The sequence below is a fragment of the Geotrypetes seraphini genome, chromosome 3 (genome assembly GCF_902459505.1).
Source record: "Geotrypetes seraphini chromosome 3, aGeoSer1.1, whole genome shotgun sequence".
Taxonomy (NCBI): Eukaryota; Metazoa; Chordata; class Amphibia; order Gymnophiona; family Dermophiidae; genus Geotrypetes; species Geotrypetes seraphini.
The window spans coordinates 144,743,670-144,763,266 of record NC_047086.1 but is presented as its reverse complement, the minus strand read 5'-3'; the positions used below and the strand labels follow the sequence as shown (position 1 = coordinate 144,763,266).

At 45.5% G+C, this 19,597-nt stretch overlaps 1 protein-coding gene across 7 annotated transcripts in view; it reads left to right on the top strand.

Moving 5' to 3' along the window:
• The first annotated feature begins 513 nt into the window (after nt 1-513).
• LOC117356435 (cingulin-like protein 1) overlaps nt 514-19,597 on the top strand; it is a 60,499-nt gene continuing 41,415 nt past the window's right edge. For 5 of the 7 annotated variants that reach the window (XM_033935630.1, XM_033935636.1, XM_033935634.1 and 2 more), the window contains exon 1: nt 514-603. The gene's annotated coding sequence lies outside the window, so the exon portion shown is untranslated. The remainder of the gene's footprint in view (nt 604-19,597) is intronic. The other 2 variants (XM_033935638.1, XM_033935632.1) reach the window with 2 other exon arrangements.

Sequence of the window (19,597 nt, the reverse complement as noted above, 5' to 3'; positions counted from 1 at the left end):
CTAATAGTTTCAACGCCCATTCTGAAACCATTATAGCATTTCAGCACACAATAAAATGTGTGCAAAAATTTCCCCTGAAACCCCTTTAATGTGTGCAAACATCCCCCTAAAACCCCCTTTTAGGGCTGGTGTTAGTTTTGAGCATTAGCTCCTCAGACCTTTTCACCAATGTGAAGCTAAAGAAGGGCTCTCGCTGTGTGTATTCTTAGGGAGGTTTTTTTTCTCACTTTTTTAGAGTGCACCGCAGAGACGACTGACTCAACTGCCTAAAGATGGTCACACATTTTGAATCACATACTTACTTTTTAAATGTAATGAAAACAATGCCAAGTGGCAAAATATACTCGTGATCAATCAAGCAAAAAAAAAAAAAGGGGTAAAGTAGAGCATGTACTGTGCAGCTGAGAATGGCTGCAGCAGAAACAACTTCCTTTCACATGATAGGACAGCCCGCCAGAGAATGGAGCCGCCCCATCCCCTCCCTATTCGCGTGGGGTGGGAAAGGGGGGGGGAGTATGACGTTGCCTTAGTAACCAGGTGGCGTCTCGAGCACAGCCCCAGGAGCCAAGCGGAGAGCAGGCACAGCTGCGCTGTTTTCAATAGGTGAGAGATTCCCAGTTAAAAAAAAAGCATCTGATGAGCTCCGGGAGTGCTGGTGCAAGCGCTAAAGATTTGTTAGTGCTGTTTATTGATGCGGGGGGAGGGAGACTGAGGGAGGAAGAAGAAGGAATCGCAGGGGATTATATAAATTTTCTGGAAGCTCCGTGATCTGCATTAACTCGTCAGTTAATTCTGTTTTCCAAATAGATTGAAGTTTAAGGATAACATCCAGTTGACTAAATGTTGAGAGACACCCCTCCCCCCCCCACACACACATACTTCCTGATGGTTAATCGGACTTTCATATTTAGAAATGAAATTAAACCAAAGGAAATAAGGTACTGTAATACCTTTTTTATTGGACTAACTAACTCAGTGTGTTTTATGATCAGCTTTGGAAGGTAACCCCTTCTTTTCAGATCAGAAACGAGCAAATGTTGACAAATATCAGTATATATAAGGAAAACATGGAAGCATTTTAGTGATAGTTTCACAGGAAGAGGGAGGGGTGGGTGGCCTTGGATTTTACCTTAAGAAACAGATACAAAGACACAACTTCTACTCAATAAAACTCATTGACAAGCTCCTGTTTTATGGAATATCTGAACTGGTAGGGATCCTCAAGCCCCACCAGCTGAAGACAACCTCCTCCTCCTATCTGGTGGCCAAAACCCTCCAAGCTCTGTAACCAGTAGTGCTGCGCGATTCAGGGCAAAGATTTTCGATTTGATTTGACTTATTGAATTGATTTTTCGATTTGGTTTGTTTTTCCTACCCAATCAAATGTGTGTATGGGGGGGGGGGCTTAACGGCCTAGCAAGTTTATTTTTGTAGCCTCTTCACCCACCCCCCCTTGACCCTATCCAACCCCACGCCAGTGCTGTGGTGTAAACAAAACAAAAAAAGACTTTTGCTCTCTCTGGCAGGATACACATTTCAAATCTGACATATTATAATCACAAAACAGAAAAGAAAATTATTTTTTCTACCTTTAGTTGTCTGGTCACCTTATTATTCTAATCATGTTAGTCCCAGACTCTGGTTTCTGTTTTTCTTCTGTTAACTCAGGGTCACCTGCCCATTTTACGTTTTCTTCTTTCCCGTGCTCACAATTCATCTTTCATCTCTGTACCTTTCCTTCTACTGCCATAACCAACATTTCTGTTTCTTTCCCATTGTCTACCATCTCTCTCTCTCCCTACCTTCTGCCCTATGTCAAATCTCTCTATTCTCCTCCATGCACCGTCTCTCCCTTCCTCCCCTCCATAAGAACATAAGCAATGCCTCTGCTGGGTCAGACCTGAGGTCCATCATGCCCAGAAGTCCGCTCACGCGGCGGCCCAACAGGTCCAGGACCTGTGCAGTAATCCTCTATTTATACCCTTCTATCCCCTTTTCCAGCAGGAAATTGTCCAATCCTTTCTTAAACCACAGTGCTGTACTCTGCCCTATTACGCCCTCTGGAAGCGCATTCCAGTTATCCACCACTCGTTGGGTAAAGAAGAACTTCCTAGCATTCGTTTTGAATCTGTCCCCTTTCAACTTTTCCGAGTGCCCTCTTGTTCTTTTATTTTTAGAAAGTTTGAAGAATCTGTCCCTCTCTATTCTCTCTATGCCTTTCATGATCTTATAAGTCTCTATCATATCCCCTCTAAGTCTCCTCTTCTCCAGGGAAAAGAGACCCAGTTTCTCCAATCTCTCATCGTATGAATGGTTTTCCATCCCTTTGATCAGACATGTCGCTCTCCTCTTAACCCTCTCGAGTAACGCCATATCCTTCTTAAGGTACGGCGACCAAAATTGGACGCAATATTCCAGATGCGGGCGCACCATCGCCCGATACAACGGCAGGATAACTTATTTTGTCCTGGTTGTAATACCCTTCTTGATTATACCTAGCATTCTATTTGCTTTCTTAGCGGCCGCTGCGCACTGTGCCGTTGGCTTCATTGTCATGTTCACCATTACCCCCAAGTCCCTTTCTTGGGTACTCTCATTCAATAACATCCCTCCCATCGTATAGTTGTACCTTGGGTTTCTGCTTCCCACATGCAATACTTTACATTTCTCAATGGTGAACTTCATCTGCCATCTCGCCGCCCATTCCCCCAGTTTGTTCAAGTCCCTTTGCAATTCTTCGCATTCCTCTTTAGTCACAGCTCCACTAAATATTTTTGTATCGTCCGCAAATTTTATTATCTCACACTTCGTCCCTGTTTCTAGATCATTTATGAATATATTAAATAGCAGCGGCCCGAGCACCGAGCCCTGCGGAACACCACTCGTGACCCTCATCCAGTCCGAGTAGTGGCCCTTCACCCCTACCCTCTGTTTCCTACCTGCCAACCAGTTTCTGATCCATCTATGTACGTCTCCATCCACCCCCATGATTCTTCAGTTTCCGGAGTAGACATTCGTGAGGCACCTTGTCAAAGGCTTTTTGGAAATCAAGGTATATGATGTCTATGGGGTCTCCCCTGTCCATCCTTTTGTTAATTCCTTCGAAGAAGTGCAATAAGTTAGTTAGGCACGATCTCCCCCTGCAGAAACCATGTTGGCTTGTTTTCAGAAGTTTGTTTCTTTCCAATTGTTCATCGATGTTTTCTTTTATCAGTGCTTCCGCCATTTTCCCCGGAACAGAGGTCAGACTCACCGGTCTGTAGTTTCCTGGGTCACCTCTTGATCCCTTTTTAAAGATGGGCGTGATGTTGGCTATCTTCCAATCCTCCGGGATCATGCCTGTTTTCAAGGATAGGTTGCAAATTTGATGCAGTAGTTCCGCTATCTCCTCCTTTAATTCCTTCAAAACCCTTGGATGGATTCCGTCCGGACCAGGGGATTTGTCCGTTTTAAGTTTTTCTATCTGCCTGTGTACATCATCAAGGCTCACTTCCATGGATGTTAATTTTTCTGCTTGATTTCCATTGAAGATTTGCTCAGGTTCCGGTATGTTGGTTGTGTTTTCGTTTGTAAATACAGACGAAAAGAACATGTTAAGTCTTTCCGCGACTTCTTTCTCCTCCTTCACCGCTCCCTTCCTGTCTCCTTCGTCCAGCGGTCCCACCTCCTCCCTAGCTGGCTGTTTCCCTTTAACATATCTGAAGAACGGTTTGAAATTTTGTGTCTCCCTGGCTAGCCTCTGTTCGTACTCTCTTTTGGCTTTTCGAACCACACTGTGACATTCTTTTTGATACTTCCTGTGCTCCTTTCGGTTCCCTTCAGTATTGTCCTTTTTCCATTTCCTGAAATGAATTTTTCTTATTGGCTATCGCTTCCTTGACTATTTTAGTCATCCATACCGGGTCTTTGGTTCGACTCTTTTTGCACCCCTTTCTGAATCTGGGGATGTACAGATTTTGTGCCTCGCTCACCGTGTCCTTGCAAAAGGACCAGGCATGTTCTACTGTTTGCCATTTCTTGGAAGTGTTCCTAATTTTCTTCCTTACCATTTCCCTCATTGCTTCATAGTTTCCTTTCCTGAAGTTGAAAGTTGTCGCTATGGTTCTCTTTCCGTTCGGTATTCCTACTTCAATCGTGAACTTGATCATATTATGATCGCTGTTTCCCAATGGTTCCACTACTTCCACTTCCTTTGCAGGTCCCATTAGCCCATTTAGGATTAGATCCAAAGTGGCATTTCCTCTCGTCGGTTCTCTAACAAGCTGCTCCATGAAGCAATCTTGTATAGCCTCCAGGAATTCTGTCTCCCTAGCGCATCTTGAGCTTCCAAGACTCCAGTCTATCCTGGGGTAGTTGAAGTCTCCCATAACAACCGTGTAACCGCTTTTGCATTCTCGCTTCATCTCGGCATCCATTTCTTTATCAATATCTCTTGTTTGCCCGGGTGGACGATAGTATAGGCCAGTGTTTTTCAACCGCTGTTCCGCTGCACACTAGTGTGCCGCGAGATGTTGCCTGATGTGCCGCAGGGCCGCCATCAGGGCAGTACTACCAGTCCTGCATTCAGGGGCCCGGAGCTGACAGGGGGCCCGAGGCAGGGGGCCAGTAGCTTGCCAAGGCAAACTGAGTCGATCACCCAGGACTCACTTTGTCTTGGCGATCTAATCTATCGAGCCGATAAGTCTTCTTCTCCCCGACGTCAATTCTGCAGTCGGAGAGGAAGTTCGGGCCAGCCAATCGCTGCCTGGCTGGGCGGAACTTCCTCTCCGATTGCAGAATTGACGTCAGGGAGAGCATGCGTCGGCGTCGGCTTTGGGGCCTGTTATCCATTGGTGGGTCCTGTTCCCCGATGGCAGCGGCAGTGGCAGTGGCTTGGGGAACGGCAGGGAGAAAGAAAGAAAGGGGGCAGGCAGGGAAACAGAAGGAAAGAAGAGAAACAGAAAAAAAGAAAGAAAGGTCAGGGAGAGAGGAAGAAAAAGTTGGGGGAGGGAATGAGGTGTGGAGGAGAGAAAGCATACAGGCTGATAGAAGGGAAGAAAGATTGGATGCACAGTCAGAAGAAGAAAGTGCAACCAGAAATCACCAGACAAGGTAGGAAAAATGATTTTATTTTAAATTTAGCAAAGTGAAGGCAGTATTACCACAGTTTTCAAAGGAATTTGCCCAAATAACTTAATAGTTAACTGGGTAAATTCCCAGAGATGAAAACTTCCCTTCACTTACTATGCACAGTTCTGAATTTATATCTGCTGTCTATATTTTACAATATGGTCACCTTTTACTAAACCGCAATAGTGGTTTTTAGCGCAGGGAGCCTATGAGCGTCAAGAGCAGCGCTGGGCATTCAGCGCAGCTCCCTGCGCTAAAAACTGCTATTGTGGTTTAATAAAAAGGATGGAGGGTATATTTGTCTATTTTTGTATGCTATAAAAACCAAATACAGAGAGAGACTGAGAGCTGTTGACGAAGAGCTACGTGTGTGTCTTTCTTCGATTCCAGCCAGAATATCAGCTTTGTGTTCAGCCAAACAGGCCCAGGTTTCGCACTGAATAAAGTATTTTATAATTTTTCACTATTCTGTTTACTTAATATTTCATAATAAAGTAATTATAAAATACTTTCTTTGTGTTTATTTGATTCCTATTCAAGAGAATTACTTTATATATAGTCAATATAGGCACAGAGTTAAATTTTTTAACATTTTCTAATGGTGGTGTGCCTCATGATTTTTTTCATGAAACAAGTGTGCCTTTGCCCAAAAAAGGTTGAAAAACACTGGTATAGGCCCATCTTTATTTCATGCCCTTTCCTACCCGGTATTTTAACCCATAGCGATTCCAGTTTGTTGGTCGTCTCCGCTGTGTCCATTCTTGTCGATTGTATGCTTTCTTTTACGTATAGGGCTATTCCTCCTCCTTTCTGTCCTGACCTGTCCTGGCAATAGAGCTTGTATCCCATTTGTTTTCCTCATTCCACCACATTTCAGAGATTCCAATGATGTCTATGTCCTCTGCATTGGCCACAGCTTCTAGTTCCTCCATTTTGTTTCTTAGGCTCCTTGCATTAGCATATATGCAATTTAGATCCTGGCATTTTGTCATCCTCATTTCCTTTCCCTGTGCTTCGGTCTTTGGTGTCTTCTCTTTTGCTACAATCTTTCTAACCTCCACTCCTGGGTTAGTTGACTCCTGTAATTTGTCCCTTGTTTCTTCCCAGCCTTTTTTCCCCTTTGTATCTTCATGGGATACCGTCTTCCGAATCGTCGACACTAGGTCGACTGTCAGCTTTCCCCTTCCTCTTAGTTTAAAGCCTGTTCTATTCCTCTCTTGACGTTGTTTGCTAGAAGTCTTGTTCCCGCCATGCTCAGGTGCAGTCCATCTCTCCTGTAGAGCTTGCTCTTGCCCCAGAACGTTGTCAAGTTCCTCACGAAGTGGAAACCTTCTTCCTCACACCATCTCCTCATCCACGCATTTATTGATTGTAGTTCCTCCTGCCTTTTCACATCTGCCCTCGGTACTGGTAGGATCTCTGAGAACGCTATCTTCTGGGTCCTCATCTTCAGCTTCCTTCCCAGAATCTTGAACTGTTCTATCAACGTGCCTCTTCTGTAGTCTCTCCTGCTGACATCATTCGTCCCGATGTGGATCATTACTGCGGTCTCTTCCGTCTCCGCTCCTTCCAGGACCTTCCCAATTTTGTCCACGATGTCCTTGGTTCTCGCTCCTGGGAGGCAGGTCACCAGTCGATCCTCTCTTCCTCCTGCTATGTGGCTGTCCACATGCCTCAATATCGAGTCTCCCACCAGGATCGTTGACTTTCCCTTCTTCAATTTTTTTATCGGTCTCAGGTCAATGTCCTCGGTGTGCTTCGCTCTCTCTTCTTCTGGGCATCGACTAGCCAATTCTTCCCCCTCGTGTGGTATTCTTCTGTGTGGTATTCTTCTGTGTGGTATTCTTCTTTGAGGTCACCTGCTTCTTGCTCCCCCTTCCATGTTGGTGTTGCTTCATCTCTCATCTGGAGTTCGTTCTCTTCCACCCTCCTCCTGTATGCTTCCTCAATGAATTCCTCGAGTTCCCTGACTTCCTTCTCGATGTGTCTCTCACTCCTGAAGTCTTCAAATGCCCTGGTAGGGTCCTCCGTGGTGTAAAGTCCTTCTAGCTCCTGTATCTTGTCCTCAAGTCGCTTGACTTCTTTCCTCAAGCTTTTCAGCTCCTGACACCGACTGCATACGTGTATGACTGTCTCCCCGAGGGGAGGTAGTCATACATATGACAGTCCGTGCAGAACACTGGAAAGCTCATCTTCTGGTTACCTTCTGCTTCCATCGGGGTTACTACTTTAAGAAAATAGATAAGTTTACGTGTTCCTTCAGTGCCTGCTTCCTTCTGCACCTGCTTCTTGCCTTACTGCCTTCTGCTTTTGTTTGGGCTGCCTACGCTCTACCTTTCCTTACTTTTGCTTGTGTGTTTGTTCTTTCTGTGCCTGGTGCCTTTGCACAACCTTACCTAACTTTTGCTTGTGTGTGGTTGTTCCTTCTGTATCTGCTTCTTGCCTTGCTGCCTTCTTGTGTGTGCTGTCTTTTCTCTTCCTTACCTTATTGCTGCTTGTGTGTGTTCGTCCCTTCTGCACTGCTTGCCGCTTCCTTACCTTTCAGTCCTTCCCTGTGCTCTTGGGTGTAGTGACTTGGCCCTTCTTGAGGCCCTTTGCAAAGGCGCTCTCGCAAAGGCGAGCGCCTTTGCCGCTCGCCTTCGCCGCGCGCCTAACGGCTACACGCTGTTGGCTCCGTCCCCTTTTATGGGGGAGTTTGGGTGCTGACTTCCGATGTGGTGGGGGTGGACGGAGCTAACTCTCGCCCTGCCCCTAGCCTCCTGCTCTCCTCTGTCTCCCTCCTCTGCTCGTTTCTGCTTCTAAAACTGCTTTTCTCCCTTGCTGCTTCTACTCTACTTCTACACCGAAGGTTCTGCATGGCACCTTATTCCTTGATCAGCAATCTTTCCTGACATGTTGCCTTATCACTTACATATTACTCTACTATCTTGCATGTTCTTTTCAATAAATTTAAAGTAGTAAATCTTTGCTTTGAATTGTGCATGAGGGTGCTCTGGCCCTGCCACTCTTTGCCTGCTATTTAGCTGCACTCCCGTTAGGTCTCTTAGAATGTTTTCATCGCTATTTCACTGTGTTCTTTACTGCATGTTGATGTTTCTCAAATTTATTGTACTGCCAGTTTTTCCATTGATATCAATTGTCCTTCATATTTTATGCTCGAACTATGCTACTATTTCATCCTCTCCCCTCACCATGCATGTCTCTCTCTCCTCCCCTTGTGCCACCAGCTCTCATCCTCACCTTCCTCTCACCCTCCCCTCCCACTGTGCCACCAATTTTCCTTCCTCTTACCTCCCCACTGTGCCACCAGCTTTCCTTCCTGAAGTTCCTTTCACCCCTCCCCCTGTGCCACCAACTTTACTTACTCTCCTCCCCTGTACTCCATTTGCCTTGTCGGGTCACAGTATCGGCAGTGACTCTCACATGCTGCCAGCTGCTAACCTGGAAGTCTCCCCTCTGCCGCGGAGAGATTTCCGGATCAGCAGCAGGCAGTGTGCGGGAATAGGTGCTGATACTGTGACACAGCGAGATTCAATGCTGACCCGGCCGGCGCAGCGAGATTCTGTGCAGGACAAGAGAATTCCATTCCTCCCATCCCCCTGTGCAGCACTTCCCAATCACATCAGACCTCAAGCTTTGGGCCATCTAAAACACCAGCAGCGGTGAAGAGGCTGCTGGCGGCCTGCCCACCAGGGCTTCCCTCTGCTGTATCATCAGTGATGTCATCAGTGATGTGGCAGAGGGAAGACCCCGGCGGGCAAGCCAGGAGCAACCTGTTCACTGCCGCTGCTGCTTTAAGAGACCTAGAGGAGACACAGTACTGGGCCCACAGCAAGCTCCTTTCTCTCTACAGAGTAACAAAAGGTAATTTTGCACCTCTGACAAGAATCTGCAATATTTTCCCCCCTCTTCTAAATGATCAGGACTTACTGAATCAGTGAGTCCAATTTTTTAAGGAAACAAATTGATTCAAATCAATTCACCGAAGTGAATCAGTGAATCGGCAGCACTAGTAGGGAAGGGGTTAAACACGGACATCACGGACCTGCCGGACCTCGCAGATCTACAACCGCACGTCCTTAAAATCGTGGGGGGGTGGGGGGTCACTGCTGAGCCCGTAGAGAATGGTAGTGTGAGATCGGAGCACCTGCACCCGAAGTTAAGAATCGATAAACTACTATCACTAAATCTACTCCACACATCCTCAGAACACGCTGAGAGCAGTTTCAACCAGCACAGACTGCTAACCAAGCGATTAAAGGGATAACGATGGCTGACAAGAAGGTAAATAAGCGGCATAAACCAGAGCTGACATTGCCATCCAAGACGCCGTTATCAGAAGCCATTACAGAAAGCAATCGTGAAATCTTGGCTGAACTTAAGGAACTCAAGGAATTGATGTCAGATACGAAATCGGAAATGATTGAAATTAATGAGAAACTTACCAATCTCACATCGGAGGTTACTGTACTGCAGACTCTTGTGACTACGTTGGAAAACAAAATGGACGTGACTACGAACAACGTGACTGAGCTTCGTAAACAAACTCAGAGGTTTACAGTGTTGGAAAAGGAGCTTGAAGATAGTAACATCTCGTAGAAGTAATTTTAGAATTCTAGGCTTATCGGAAAGTGTGCCGGATCGGGATCTCATTACACATCTTGAGTCATGGATACCGAAATTGCTTGATCTCACATTTAAGAAAGATTTTGAGATTGAAAGGGCACATGGTGTGCCTTCACACCGCAGCTGCAACGATCGTTATCCTAGACTGGTGGTGGTGAAATTACTCCGGTATCAACAAGTATTGGATATTATGCAGCGCGCCAAAATTCGAGCTCCGCTGAAACATGAGGGAGACACCATACTTTTTGTACCGGATCTCAGTAAGACGACAGCTTACAAGCGCAAACAGCTGCTATAGTATAGGCCTAGACTGAAGCAACTAAACGCTAAATATGGCCTGTTCTACCCTGCCAGGATGAGGGTAACCTTCAATAATCAAACAAAGGATTTCCTCAATCCCGAAGATCTTGCCACTTTCATCGAGCAGCATTCTCTGACTCCTATCCACCAGGTTTGATTTGTGTTGGGTATCACTCTGCATATTGCTCACACACCGAAGGTTCTGCATGGCACCTTATTCCTTGATCAGCAATCTTTCCTGACATGTTGCCTTATCACTTACATATTACTCTACTATCTTGCATGTTCTTTTCAATAAATTTAAAGTAGTAAATCTTTGTTTTGAATTGTGCATGAGGGTGCTCTGGCCCTGCCACTCTTTGCCTGCTATTTAGCTGCACTCCCGTTAGGTCTCTTAGAGATGTTTTCATCGCTATTTCACTGTGTTCTTTACTGCATGTTGATGTTTCTCACATTTATTGTACTGCCAGTTTTTCCATTGATATCTACAGCTGTGTGTACACATGGGACTATTGTCCTTCATATTTTATGATCGAATTATACTACGATTTATGTCTAGTTTTTGCCAATGTCACTTAAACTTATCTCCTTAAATGCAAAAGAGATGAATAACAAGATCAAAGCAAAAAAGGTATTGTCTTATTTGGAACGTTTAGCCCTGGATATTATTCTGATTCAAGAGATGCATCTAGATGAATCTGCATCAAAGAAAATCAAGTTACCTTGGGCACTTCCTTCTTATTTTTCTCCTGCAATTGAGAAAAGGGGTGGAGTGCTAACTATTTATCAGAAATCGCCCTAACCTCAAAATACTCTCCTCATCCTCTGATTTAAATCCTGTGGTTCATCTAATTTTACAATCTACAACATTTATGCTCCCAATGCAGACAGCCCTGAATTCTTCTACGAAATCTCAGCCTCGATCCTTACAGCTACTAATTCTCAAATCATTCATAGGGGTTACTTTAACTTGGTACTAGATCCAGTTAAGGATCGTAAATCTCAAGTTAGATACAAAAAATCAAGATGTTGGTTTGCATTACACCAAATGTCTGAATCCTTGCACCTATCAGATATATGGAGAATTTTGCATCCTACACAGAATGAATATACTTTTTTCTCTCATCCACACTTATCTTATTCCAGGATTGACTATTTTCTTGTAAGTAATTCCATCATGCCTGATATAACTGATTCAGATATTCAACCGATCATCATCTCAGACAATGCTAACCATTAATATAAAAATCCCCCCTGTTACACCCAAACAATGGAGATTTAGTTCTGCTCTCCTACAAGACCCTAAATTTGTAGAACAAACCAAAACAGCTATAGCAGAATATTTTCTCTTAAACCAACCTGAACACACTTCCTGGTGTAGTTGGTGGGATGCTTTCAAAGCATATGTTAGAGGGGTTATCATATCTTATGTGGCCCACCAACACAAATCTCAGAGAAATGAATTAAATCAGATGGAATCCAAAATAAAACGTCTGGAATCTTTACATCAACGGTCTCCATTAGATTTATCCTTACTGTCTGATCTTGGTAAGTTGAAATTTCAGTATAATGTCCAATTAAGTAAATCTGCTGCTTGTACCATATTTCAACAATCAGCTTCCTATTTTTCTGACAATAACAAATGTAGCCATCTTCTTGCTGCTTCTCTCAAACACAGAGAAAATAAGTCCACAATTTCCAGTATTAAACAGGACGATGCTTCCATATTGACTAACCCTTTGGACATATCGCAAGCCTTCATGGAGTATTATCGTGCACTATATACATCTGAATTGGATAGAGAGCACCCCCTATCATCTGATTTTCTGTCTGATTTGCCTCATCCCACATTGGATGTATCGGATACCAAATCGTTGGATTTACCTATCACAATTGAGGAATTATCTTGTGTCCTCAACACTATGGTTACTGGGAAGACTCCAGGATCTGACGGCTTAACAGTGGAATTTTACAAGGAGTTTCAAGAAGTCTTACTTCCTTTTTATATAAAGTATATTGAATACCTCATTGAATCGGGTAATATTACTGGATCGTTTACGGAAGCAACCATTATTGTATTACCCAAACCGGGCAAGGACACAAGGTACATCCCAAATTACAGGCCACTATCTTTAATAAATGTGGATGCCAAGATCTTCGCCAAATTGCTTTCCCGCAGAATACAATCAATTGTTACTAAAATCATTGCACCTGATCAATGTGGTTTTATCAATGGGAGATACTCTTCAGATCATACATACACGTTTTCCAATGCCATCTTACATTTGCACAATCATCCTCATCCACTGAATCAACAAATTTTGGCAATAGGTATAGATGCCGAAAAGGCGTTCGACAGAGTTGAATGGCCTTTTATGTTTCGAGCACTGAAATGGTTCAGATTTTCCACAAGCTTCATACAAAAAATTATACATCTCCCACCACTAGGACTTGCATAAATGGTATCCTATTTTCCACATTTACTCCCAGTAGGGGCACTAGACAGGGATGCCCACTATCCCCTCTTCTTTTTGATATTGCTTTAGAACCCCTACTGATTGCTCTTAGAACAATCCCTTGATACAAGGGTGCCAACAGAAAGATCAAGTAATAAAAGTTTCAGCTTATGCAGATGATATATTGTTGTATGTTACACCGTCTTCCTTGCCATCTCTTTTATCCACTATAGAGAACTACTCTTTTGAATCAGGATATAAGTTAAATACGAATAAATCTATAATTATGCCCCTCAACTGTCCTGAAACCAAACAAGATTTTATACAGTATGGATTTCAGTGTTCTGATTCCAGTATGAAATATTTGGGAATATTCCTAGGTCCAACTATTGAAGAATCGATCCAGCTTAACACTGATTATTTGATAGATATAGCGAAGTCCCTCACTTCCAAATGGTCCCCCTTAATCTCTGGTGGGGTAGACTGGAGTCCATACGTATGGTAATATCTCCTAAAATAACTTATGTGCTCAGTATGCTCCCTTTTCTCCTCCCTAGACCTGTATATAAAAAGATAGACTCCTTACTTACCCAGTTTATTTGGAACAGAAAACATCCTCGTATTGCTCTTTCCAAATTGAAGGCTAGTAGAACACGAGGTGGAGTAAACTTCCCTAGTTTTATTCAGTATCACTACGCATTCATTTTGCGTCATTGGACACAAACCCTACCAGATTGTAATATAGCCAATGTTCCCGCCTGGATACAATTGGAACACGATGTATATGGTAAAGCTAAATTACAATGTATTGCGTGCATACCTCCTTCTAAAACGGACAAGCTGGATCATATCCCGATATCCACGAGGACGGCTGTGGTGGCAATCGACTCGGAATTACCGATCCCATGGTCCGACTCTCGTATGGAACAACCCTCTAATTACTATTCAGGGCAAATCGATATCCTGGTCTGCTTGGCAACAAAGTGGAATATGGTTTATCTGAGATCTTCTAGGTCCTGATCGATGGTTATCCTTCCAAGAATTCTCCAACAAATTTCACCTCAACCCATCCCAATACTTTCACTGGATGCAAATTCGCCACTGCTTAATGAAAACATTTACTAATGCAACCAAAACGGATCAACGACCCAGCCTTTTGTCACATATCTCCCAAATTTCTAGTATGGCTGATTCAGCCTCCTTATGGTACAAAATGCTTCAAATGGCGAAAAACGAGGCTCCCTCTACTACTGAAATTAAATAGAGTCACGAACTGAATTTACCTTCTGATGCTATAGATTGGAACTCTGCTTGGACTCATCTATTTAAGTCCATAAGATCTGCCTCACTATTACAATCTGTATATTTCTTACTTCATAAAGGTACGTGGACTCCCATCCTTTCCCACAGAATTGACTCATCACTATCACCTAATTGTTGGTCCTGTCAACAGGATACAGGAACTTTGTTGCACTTATTATTCCAGTGTAACCAAATTAAAGGATACCGGTCAGCTGTTTGGAAAATCATATGCTCTATAATTGACTTAACAGAAAATTTAACCTTTCCCATTATTATTCTAATGTCACAGGGGCTTGCAACACCACTGGATATACATAAATCTAAATTGTTTACCATTCTTATGGCTTTAGCTATTCAGAACATTCTTTATAATTGGCAAGATCTATCCAAAGCCGAATATCATGCTTGGTGGAATTCTGTTTGCTTAACTGGGAAATATGAGAAAGTCATAGCTGAGAGAACTAATACCCTTTCCCAATATGATCTCATCTGGGCTCCACTCTTGAGATACTGTGAATCTTGACTTGGCTCGTACATGATCTATGGTCTTTATATCTTATTCTATTGCTTTATGATTGCCCATGTGTATGAGTTGTATTCTGTATCTTATGTTCTTAGATATGCACAGTGCTATTGTATTGTATCATTGTTATAACTGTATAATTATCCTTTGAAAATTAATAAACATTTTTGAACAAAAAAAAAAAAATCTGAGGTCCGTGCCACTTGTAGTTAGTTTCTGGCTCTGACAGACCTCGATGACAATTTAGCACTGAGGGATCCGTCTCAGCATAGGGAGGAAAAAGTATTAGGATCCATCAGCGTTAAAATGCCATAGAGGTCTGTCAGAACCAGAGACTAAAAGTGGCACGGACCTCAGATTTTTAAATTTACTGGGGCTGCAGGAAACCGGTTTAAAGGATTTGTTTTAGAGCCGATCCAGCACTAGTCTCTGGTTCTGACAGACCTCTGTGACATTTTAGCGCTGACGGATCCTAATACTTTTCCCTCCCTATGCTGAGATGGATCCATCAGAGCTAAAATGTCATAGAGGTCTGTAAGAGACAGAAACTACAAGTGGCACGGACAGCGACTTCAGATTCTTAAGGACGTGCGGTTTTAGATCCGCGAGGTCTCTCAGGTCCGTGAGGTCCGCGTTTTACCTCTTCCCGCACTAGTAACCTAGTGTTCCTAATTGATGCTGATGCTGCTCCATCTCCCTCCACCCCCTGCATGAAAACTGAGCATGCTTGGCATAGTAGCCAGGTCCGTGGTTTTCTCGCCCAGTTGGGCTGCTTTGGAAGCCCGCCCATAACATGCCTCCACCACACCCATCTCATGCTCTGGATGTTCAGAGACTGAAACACCTCGCTAGACGTACAGAAAGATGGTTTTGATTATCAATACTTGTACGTCCTGGCGATTAAGACGTCCAAGTGCCAATTCAGGATGCTTTTTGGACGTCTATGTTTTTTAATTATGAGCCTGACAGCTGAATTAGAAAAGGTACAGAGAAGGCCAACGAAAATGATAAAATGGATAGGATGACTTCCCTATAAGTAAAGGCTAAAGCAGCTAGGGCTCTTCAGCTTGGAGTAGAGACAGCTCAGGGGCGATATGACAGAGATCTATAAAACACTGAGTGGAGGAGTCACGTGATGTGCTGAGCCGAGTGAGACGTACCTTACTCGTGCTCCGGGGCCCCGAATCTCTCAATTCCATAATTTTCTTGTTTTTGTTGGCCCGCGCACTCCAGGACCTTCTGGGTCGTGCATGGACCGGTTCGTGCAGCAGGCTAGCCCGGTCATGAACAGTAAACCGAGTCGTGCAGCTAAAGACAGGGAGACTTGTTCGGCGCGGCCTGACCCTAAAATGGCGGCGGGGGACTTGGGTTCCGCGCTTCCCTTGTCTGAGGCCCATATTGCTGCGCTTTCGGCTTCGGTGGTGAGAGCTCTTGACTCCCGATTTGACCACCTATCTAGCCAGCTTACCTCACTCGAAGCTCTTTTGGGGGAAACCACCAGGCGCACGGGCGAACTGGAGAGCCGCGTCTCGGGAGTTGAGGACACGTATTCGGCCTCCGCTGCTGACTTGGTCTCCATGAAGGCGCAACTCCAATGCCAGGCCGACAAACTGGAGGACCTCGAGAATCGCTCGAGGCGGGACAACTTGCGCCTGATGGGTCTCCCCGAGCCGGTCCCTGACGCCCGCCTTCTTTCTACCTTGGAGTCCTGGCTCCAAGTGGCGCTGCCGCTTCGTCTGGTGTGGGACCGTTGCGGCTTGACCGTGCACACCGCCTGGGCCGGCGCTCTGATGATCGGGAGCGGGCTCGGGTTACTATTTTCAAAATTCACAACTCGGCTGTCAAAGCTGAGTTAATGAGGCAATACAGGCAGAAGAGGAATACTCTTTCGTTTGAGGATACCCCTGTGCGCCTGTTCCAGGACAACTCCCCCGTGCTACAGGAACGCCGGAGGCGCTTCTCTCCGGTGTGTTCGGCTCTTTATGACCGCAAACTGCGATTCCAGCTTCTTTACCTGGCGCAGCTCAAGATCTGGACCTCTTCGAGATGGCGGATGTTCCACTCAGCTGAGGCCGCGCAAACCTATCTGGATGCGTTACCCGGTGAAGCAAGGCCTTCTTCGGCCCCCTGAGTTTCCTGTCATGGCTGCTGCGCTGACCTAGCACTCTTCTGTGGAGAGATTCTCATCTAGTATGCGGGACCCAGCTTCGTGACTCTTGGTTGACTCCCTGATTCCTTTTGGACCCTTTGGCACTCTGGCCCCAGTTGGAGTGTTAACACTCCCCTGCTTTGGATTTGGCTGTTCTTTTGTGTCTATTACATTTCCACAATGCCTTTGCCCCTCTGACTTTTGCTGTCATCGCATCCTTGCATCCCCTGCCCTACACTTTTGGCAGGCCTGGTTCTGTCTGTTTGGTTGGTTGCCCTCCTAACGTGTTCAATTGGGGCTTTTGGCGGGCCGCCTGCCTGGGTGCGGTGCCTGAGGGGGCCCTTGCTGTACCATTGTTTCAGGCACCTTATTGCGAGGGAAGGTGTCCTCACCAGCTTGGTCTGTTGTGGGGTCAGTTTCTGGAGGGCTTTTCTGGGATGCCTGCTGACCCTTTCCTTTTTGTGGGCCTTTGGGTGTCAGCTTCTTGCTTGTTTTGACTGGTTGCCCTATCCTGCATGGTTGGGTTGCTTGTGGGGTCTTGTTTGGCTTAGGTCCTGCTGTGAGTGTGTTTGGATGGTTTGTTTGATAGGGGGAGAGAGTGCTTGTTTCCTTGGTTTGCATGGGAATTTGCATGGTTTTGGGGATCGCTTCTTCTTACTGCTTTTCGTTTGTGGGGCTGATGGTGTGCTGTTTGGCTGGGGGGGGGGGTGTTGCCCGGGGCAGTTCGAGGGATTCTTTGTTTCCCTGGCTTCCGGTGGGGTTTGTTTGGCTGAATGGAGGAGTGTTGTAGTGCCTGGGGTGCGTGTGATGGGAGTGGGGTTGGGGGATTTGGGGCCCCGCTTACATCTTTGTGTGACTCTCTTTCTGTTCCCATTTTGTGGAGCGGGTTTTCTTTCCTAGGGGGTGGGTGTTGGGATGGGTTGGGTGGTTAAGGGGTACTGGGATAGGGTGGGATGGGTTGGGTTTGGGGGGTGGGGGGTCCTCCTTCCGTATGTTTTCATTATGTTGCCTTCTGGAATATTTTCATTGGTTCTCCTTTTGATTGATGCTATTATGTGTTCCTGCTCTGGGGGGTGGCTGGGCCCCTGGGGTAGTTTTTCCGCTTTTTTCTATTCTTTTCTGTGCCTTTTCCTAACTTTTGGACTTGAGTACCCCTTTTAGACTCACCTCTTGGAATGTTGGGGGCATTACGTCCCCCGTGAAGCAGTCTAAAATCCTGGGTGCCTTACAGCGCGGTCGATTGGATATTGCTTGTTTGCAGGAGACCCGTCTGACTGACGCGGAACATTTAAGTTGCGTCGTTCCTGGGTTGGGGAGGTTTATTTTGCTTCTTCTCCGGGCCGCCATGGTGGCGTCGCAGTGTTGGTTCGGAAATCTTCTCCAATTGGGGTGCAAGTTCTTGATACGGCCACTGATGGGAGATCTCTGCTTTTGCGCCTTACCTTGGGGACCCGTTCCTATCTTCTTCTGTTGGTCTATGGCCCCAATTCGGGGGAGTCGGCCTTCATACAACACCTGCTTACACTTTGTTCTAAGTTTCCTGGGGATCCTCTCCTTCTCATGGGTGATTTTAATTTGGTTCTGAGTCCTGAATTGGATAAATCTAGTTCCCCAGTTTCTCCTTCCGGTGCGAAGGGTCATCTTCTTTCTGACTTTTGTGATACTCTTTCTGTAGTGGACCCTTGGCGTCTCCTTCACCCTGAAGTCCGTGACTATACTCATCTTTCTCGTGCCCATGGCACCTGGTCTCGTTTAGATTATATTTTCTTGTCTTCCTCCTTGTTTCCTTCTGTTCGGTCGGCCGAGATTGGCTCTCTATCCATTTCCGACCACGCTCCAATCTGGATGGATGTCGTCCTGGACACTACCTATTGCCGGCTTTCGTCTTGGAGGTTTCCCTTTTATCTTGCCCAGGATGAGGAATTTCGGACCTTTCTACAGACTCAATGGGATGACTATTCTACCAATAATGCTTCTCACATGGATGACCCGATTTTGTTTTGGGAAGCTGGGAAAACGGTGATCCAGGGGCATATCATCTCTTTCTTGTGCGCCCGTAACAAGCGCATTAATCAGGGGATAGTTACTTTGGAACAGGCCTTGCGTTCGGCGAAGCGGGCCTTTTCTCTCCATCCTTCCCGGGAGACTCGAGAATGTTATCTATCTACTCAGGCTGCTTTGAACTCTCTTCTTCACTCTCGTTCTCAAAAATGTAAAGCCTTTTACCAACATCGATTTCTTCGTTATGGGAACAAGCCTGGACACCTTATGGCCCGCTTAGTTACTGCTACGACTGGCAAGAAGCCGATTCTATCTTTACGGACCCGGAATGGTGGGGTGGTGTCCCAGACTTCTGAAATCTCTGGGGTCCTCTTTGACTTTTTTTGCCGGTTATATGATGCTCCGGATGACGCTTCGCTGGAGATGTTGACGGACTATCTTCACTCTTCTGGTCTTCTTCGTTTATCGGCGGATGTGATTTCTACTCTTAATAGTCCATTTTGGGCGGTTGAATTGGAGTCTGCCATTAAAACGCTCCGCTCTGATCGGGCTCCGGGCCCGGATGGGTTCTCGGGTGACTTTTACCGGCTCCTTTCTCCTACTCTTTATGGACCTTTGTTGGCATATTTTAATGCAGCTACTGCCCGTGGTTCTTTTCCACGCTTTGCGAACGAGGCCCTTATTACTTTGCTATTGAAGCCGGGTAAGGAAGCTGATTTGCCGGGGTCTTATCGCCCCATTTCTTTAATAAATGTTGACCTCAAACTCTTCGCATGCATGCTGGCTGATCGTCTTGCTCCTCATTTACCACAGCTTATACATGAGGATCAGGTTGGTTTTGTTCGGGGCCGCCAGTCTAAACACAATGTCCGCAAGGTACTTCTTGCTCTTGCTCAGTGTCAATCTCGCCAAATTCCGACTCTATTTGTTAGCCTGGATGCTTCTAAGGCGTTTGATAGCATTCACTGGTCTTTCTTGTTTCGTACCTTGGAGTATGTGGGGCTCGGTGGGTTCTTTCTGAATGCCGTGAGTTCACTCTATTCCAATCCGCAGGCTTCTCTGCTTGTAAACGGGACCCGCTCAGACTCTTTCCCTATTCTTCGTGGTACCCGGCAGGGTTGCCCTCTTTCC